The sequence below is a fragment of the Lygodium microphyllum genome, chromosome 4 (genome assembly GCF_053477565.2).
Source record: "Lygodium microphyllum isolate KBCC chromosome 4, Lygodium_microphyllum_v1.1.10, whole genome shotgun sequence".
Lineage (NCBI taxonomy): Eukaryota > Viridiplantae > Streptophyta > Polypodiopsida > Schizaeales > Lygodiaceae > Lygodium > Lygodium microphyllum.
In genome coordinates, this window is record NC_141138.1 from 137,189,764 (window position 1) to 137,196,911 (window position 7,148).

Genomic DNA, 7,148 nt, shown 5'->3' on the forward strand with positions numbered 1-7,148 from the left:
CTTGGCAACAGAAGTGCGCAATATGCCTTGCTCTTGGGAAACTTTTGAATTCGCCTTTGCACAAGCTTCTCGCTCTGCTGCTGCTGAGTTGCTCAATAGCAAGGTCTCCAAAGAGCAAGCCATTAAGAAACGCCTCATCACGACATATGATCCACGAACCACTTCTGCTATTACTGACCAAGAGATCGCAAGGTTATTCCACCTTTCTGATACTGGATCACCCTTCTTAAGGCAGTGGTACGCTCTTAGGTTGCAATGGGAGGTTGACGGATGCCGCATAATGACCAACACCGAACAACGTCGAGCCATCAAAATGGCAGAGTATGATCCCACCTACGTCGCGCCTACCTCGTATAGAGTGTTAACCACTCTTCGGGGTCAACCCATGGACACGGGGCATCCCTATCTTGACCACCTCTTAACAAAGGAAGAGCTCCACATCGCAAGTCGAGTTGACTCTGGTGACTTCCTCACAGATGTCCTCACATACATCACACACGTAGGGATTCGACCCTTTGATCTGGACCGTGCCGCTCAACTGGAATATAACCTCAACTTCTACGCCTGGCTCCTACACAAATAGAGCAACGCTCTTTCCGCTGAAAGCATTGGCCTCGCAATCTCCAATCCTGGGACAGATTCGTCTGTTCCAAAGGGGGAAGGGGTAATAAGGTGGAACGTAGTGGAATGTAAAAAAACAAAATAGAATCTAAAAAGTAAACCAAGTGTGAAACGTCTATTAAATTTGAAATGCAAGGGTAAGAGGTGGTGGTAAAAGTCTGAAAGGCAAAGTTAAGGCTATGTTCAATAAAATCTGCTATGCTTTTAATCTTTTAGCAAATTAGTTGTCAAAAGCACTAAAAGTGGAAATGGCTGTGGAAATGGCTGAACGTACAGGTGGCAATCATGGCAAGCCAGGACAAAGCGGGCAAGCTCCCCTTCTCGGAGGAGGAACAAGTAAAGTACGGCCTCATGGTGGAAACGAGAGCGTTCAACCAGTTAAAGTTCCGCCATGTCTTCAACCTTGAAGACATGGCCATCGAAGAGCCGGCGGTACGCCAAATCATAGAGCAGTGCCACCTGCAGAAGTACCTGGACACAGTGGGCCAGAGGGTGGATTACACCCAGTGTGCTGATTTCTTGTGCACCTTCAATAGGAACAGGGGCACCATCACTATGCGTGACAATGAAGCCACCAGACAGGTGCAGATCGAGTTGACCCCCGAGTTGGTGGAAAGGGCACTGGGGATGCTGAATAAGGTCGAAAGGAAGCCAAAAAGAGACATCTATGCCATGTTGGGGATGGACAAAGTGAAGGTTCACACCAATGACGGAATTAGCCTGGCGAACATCCCCAACCCAGAAATTCAGCTGCAGGCAAAGATGGTGCACGCCTTGTTCTCAAGCCAGAGGTACAATAACATAATGACATGAATCAATGTACCCTTTCTTGACAGCATTGCGGCACAATCGCTGGACGAGGTGAACCTTAATGGGTTCGTGAGGAAGACAATAGAGGCTTCGACTAAGGCCCTGGCAACAAGAGGAAGAGCCATGGGAGGGGAGTCCCCATCGTCTCGATCGACCCGCAAGGCATCATCCTCCAAGGCCTCCACAATAGGGTTTGGAGGTGTCCTTACGGCAACCATCCAAGAAGTGCTAGGGCAGGGATGAGCAGGAGAAGACAAGAAGGGAGGTGACGAAGAAAGTGACGAGTCACCGTTATAGTCCCCACCTCACACAGAAGAGCAGCAGAGGTCATCTGATGAAACGGAGACAGACGTAGACGAAGAGGGAGAATCCCAGGGCACACCACAAAGGCATGCGGAACAACGAACCAAAGCCCTGTGTAAAATGCGGGATCTAGAGCATGGCAGAGGTGGAAGCTATGGAGGATGGAAGATGAAGACACTACTCATGTTGACATTTACAAAGAAGACAACTGTTACACAAGTGAATTAGGTTTCAAGATTGAGACTTGAACTCATAAACACAATCTTGTGTAGGATTGACAATGACACAGAGACTTGACAGAAAGAGACAAGTACTATTGCATTATCATGATATGAAAGTGATAGTCAAGTACATCATTATATAGGATTGCTTGGTAGCACATTTCATCCACTGTGCATATGGGATTCTGTCTCTCTTCCTAGAATAAACTGCATCTTCCTAACCTAGCTGTTCCATACAAAGGGGCATACACAAGGTGTGATTGACAGATTCTCAACACCCCTCCTCAATCACAACCTGAAAGTACAAAGTGTGTAGAGGCTTTAGTGAGAGCAGCACCTGCAAAGTGTGGGCATACCACAAACATGGCAAAACACCAGAGGCTGTCGCAGAGAAGGCTAAGTGTGGGTACCATAAACATGGTGGACATCCAGAGGCTGTAACAGGGGCCTCACAAAGTGTACAGAGGCTGTAGTACAAGGCTACATGAGGAGTTTACAAGGCTTATGAAAGGAACATTAAGGCAGGTACAATGCTTTTAAAAACAGAAAATGAGAGACAAGTACCGATAGGCCCTTGTGGTCTTTTTCAGCATATGCTATTTCTTTGTCAGCATCATGGAAAATCTTCTTATCTTTCTTCTCTTCTTCATGATCTTCTTGGTCTGCTCCTTTATTGACTTTGCTTGTAGCATTTTTGAGTTTGCTCTTCCAGTTGTCCCCCTCAAGCAAAGTGGTAGACATGTCTTCAGAATCTTCAAATGGATTCATTGATTTCTCTTTGGTGTAGGTAGCTCCATTTCCTTCTGTAGGTAGAGTAAGAACATCTTCTATGTCATGTAAATAAGCAACACAAGTCATGTTACTCTTCATGAAGTGTATCCACATAGAAATCTTCCTGATTTTCATTGATATGACCAAGAATCAGCTTCAAATCTGAGATAAATCAGTAAGAGTGTTGTACTCAAGTGTATCAAAGGATACAAGAAAAATAGTGTCAAATAACACTTGATAAGTATCAATAGATACAGTTCTTGATGAGCCTGATGTTGATGCTGGATCTTCTTGAACCTTCTTCTTGTTGATTCTGATGTTTTGATTTCTTGCTGAAGACTGAGTTTTGGAGTAGATCAGAGTAGCAAAACCTTCAGTTGATTGAAAAGCTACTGTCACTCAAGTCTATGAGAGGTCTTCAAATCTTCAATGGTCTTGAGGTCTTCAAATCTTCAATGGTCTTTAAGTGCTTCAATGCTTCAGAGATCTCCCCTCCTTGATTTGATGAACAAATGTTGTTGGAGACTAATCAAATCAGTGAATCAAAAAGTGGCAGAGACTTGGGTTAGTGTCAGGAGAGAGAAAATGAAGAATTTTTGAGTTTGAAGGATTTTGGCTATGGTGGATTTTAGGGTTTCTGAGGCAGGGGCCTGGTTTTTCTAACATTGCAGGAGCTGTGGTGGATCATTTTAAAAACTTTTTTTATGGAAATGTAGCTTATGAGATGCTCTACCAAAGCCCTAATCTTCATCTTCCATCCTCCATAGCTTCCACCTCTGCCATGCTCTAGATCCCGCATTTTACACATGGTATCAGAGCCCAGTCGGGCATGGCATAACTTCCTTATCTGCTCTCTCAGTCCCTCTTAACCTCAGGTCAGCTCAAGTCCAGCTCATGGTTCCATTTCTTACCTCTATCTTCACTGAAGCTTCCATGGCAGCCATAGCCAGCAGCACCCTGTCAACTTGAAGCTCCTGGATCTCTCTCCATAGGTCATATCTGAACTTGCTCTCTTCTAGACATTTGTTCCTTGACTACCAAGGCTTCTTTCTATCAATTAAGATCTTGACATTGGCCACTCCATAGCTCAGCATTGCTTAAACTGTCAATCTCTGCTCTGATACCATGTGTAAAATGCGGGATCTAGAGCATGGCAGAGGTGGAAGCTATGGAGGATGGAAGATGAAGACACTACTCATGTTGACATTTACAAAGAAGACAACTGTTACACAAGTGAATTAGGTTTCAAGATTGAGACTTGAACTCATAAACACAATCTTGTGTAGGACTGACAATGACACAGAGACTTGACAGAAAGAGACAAGTACTATTGCATTATCATGATATGAAAGTGATAGTCAAGTACATCATTATATAGGATTGCTTGGTAGCACATTTCATCCACTGTGCATATGGGATTCTGTCTCTCTTCCTAGAATAAACTGCATCTTCCTAACCTAGCTGTTCCATACAAAGGGGCATACACAAGGTGTGATTGACAGATTCTCAACAAGCCCTACATGGAAAAAGAGAAGAGGAGCGAAAGAAGAAAGAGAAGGAAGATCTAGAAAGGGCCCGAAGGGAGTCAGTCAAGGATGAGGAGGAGAGAAAAAGAAGATAGAGGAGGAGCTGAGAAGGAAGGAAGAGGAAGAAATAGAGCTGGCAACCCGTTGCTCCATTGAGGAGTAGCACAAAAGAGACGAGGAAGGTGTAGAGGGCCCGCACCGAACGGAGGCACCTAGTCCCAGTACTAGTGTGCCGCAAAATTGCACCCCCACCCCCAGCAGAAGGAAAAGGAAAAGATCCGATGATGCCAACTCTCCCCCTCTTCATACCTTCCATGCCAGCCACTCCTATCATGACGACGCCCCTTGCCACCGCCACCCAAGGTTCCACACCAAAAGTCGACGAGAGCAACGTGGTCACTTGGCTACAATTCTTGGTGAAACGGGAGCTGGCAAGAGAAGCAGTCATGGCCACCCCAGCATCAGGAGCCAAAAGGGCAGCCACGGCGGAACTAGAGCCAAGGCCGGAGCTGAAAAGGCAGAAAATAGAAGACGTTGTGATAACCCAAAATTTATGCAAGAAAAAGGCACAAAATGTGGTCTATATCGGCAAAAAGAAAATTCAAGCAACTATCATTGATAATATTCTTTGTAATTTGCCATGGTATTTTATTGGGTCCACATTGTAAAGCCATGAGCATGAGAAGTAGTGTGTGTGTTTTGCAAAATTTGAAAGGTTTTAATGTTTCAATGTTCATAGACCTCCTTTCTAAGGTCTAAGAATGCTCATGTAAAACAAACCCTTAAAGGAATATGAAAAGGTGGAAATGAAGAGCCATGCAATTTGTGGGAAAAGGTGATTTGGGGAGTTACAACTTCTCTTCCTCTCCTTTATCTAGCTACTTGCACGTATCTTCTTTTCTCTCTTGCATTGGCACAAGTCCTGCTCTCTTTTCTTTCTTGTGCTTTCTTGCTTTATCTCTTCCATGGAAGAAGGAGAGAGTGAGGATGAAGATGATGGTCATATTTCTTGTGTGCCAGATTCTTGTGTGTGTGAGCATGGTTTCTTGTTGAGAGGAAGGGTGTTTCTTGCAGGTTTTTAAGGGCACGAGCATTGTAGATGCCACCATGAGGCCTGCTCTCTTTGTAGATTAGGTGATGTCCTTGGGCTGTTCATTTTGGCGATCTTGCCAGGGGCCTACTCATGGATGCTCTCAAGCTTTGCAAGAAGAAAATGAGAAAAGTGTATTGCAGCTTGCTATGTAGAGAATGATCATATCCATGATCTCTTTCTCTCGCTTTCTTTGATAGCTAGTATTGAATTTTTCCATTAGACCATCCCATTCATTAATCATGTGGTGTCTTCTCAAAACTGAAGTCGCCAACGACAGCGAGCAATAGTTGCAGCTCCTTCCAATTGAGCAGCTACCTTCACCATTCCAATGGGTCCAATGGGTCCAATGGATTAAGTGTGAGTTGACAAATGCAGGATAAGGGTAAGACAAAGAAGAAGATGAAGGAAGGGAGGTTCTTGTTGAGAGAAATCAAGAAGCCCAACAGGATGGCTCTGAGGCTACCATTTTAGAGCTTGAAGTAGGATCAACACAGCAGGAGGCTATCAAAAAGTACAAGTGGGAAGATGATGGTCGTGGATTTCTCGAAACGTTGGTAGGGTCTCATCAAAACCCTCTGCTGGAATAGGCAGAAGCTTTCAGAGGCAATATCAATTGAGATGATAAATGGCTGCCCAAATAAATGGGATTTAAATAGGTCTCCATACTTGGCAGAGTGTTTCTCAATGAAGGGGTGTGACATGAAGGTGGGCTTCGAGCCCAAGAATTCCAACATCTCGCCCACGAGAGGCAGGCACATAGAACCAGGAGGAAGGCTTGCGCGCTTGCTGTTGCGGGAGTGAGCCAGTAGGATCAAATGCCACCAACACGCCAATAGCACTAAGCGCGAGAGCACCCAAAAGACTGTACACTATTTCTCTTCTTTCCTCCTGTAGTGACAGCTAAGAGGGCCACTAATACTCTAGAAGAGAGAGAGAGAGAGATGAGAGAGAAAGTAACCTCCCACTTCACTCCTCTCTTTCTATTTTCTTCCTCTCATCCCCCATATTCCGCACAGACAACAATAGCCACAACTTTCTCATCTCTCTCATCGCTTATAATGAAGAAAGAAAACAACAAATCTCTTTTGAGCTTGTTCACATGCTCTTCTCAACTAAGAGCCTTACTCCCTCACACAAGCATCATAATAGCTATTAGAATAGTTATTCTCCTTTTATAAATAAAACCACTCTCCTTTCCTTTTGTACCAAAAACACACAAATACATCAACAGGGTGGAGCTCTTCATTGGCAAATCTTTTGTGAGGGTGCACTTAAAGGAATATTCTTTTGTGGGTTAAAGCTCAATGGTACTTTCCATGGAGACGTCTACAATGTGATTCAAGATGAAGGTGGTTCTCTTTTCTTCTTTGAAAGAGATTGTGGGCAAATTTGTGTTCCTTTGGATGGTGTTTTGCCTTATGCTCTTTTCAAAGTGGAAGTGGAATATTTTACAAATGTTGGTGTGAAGAAAAAGTTTAAATGAGATTTGAAGTTGAATGTGGAAGTGTGAAGAAGTCTGGTGTTTTTAGATGGGTACCGATTGAGGTGATCCAATTTTGAAGTGAAGTGAAGTAAAGAGATGTAGTTTCTTCATCAACATGAGGTGCTTATTCCTAGGCAAAGTGTATTTCCAAAGTGTTTGCGAGGACGCTCACAAGATTGGAAGAGGAGGAATGATAACCCAAAATTTATGCAAGAAAAAGGCACAAAATGTGGTCTATATCGGCAAAAATAAAATTCAAGCAACTATCATTGATAATATTCTTTGTAATTTGCCATGGTATTTTATTGGGTCCACATTGT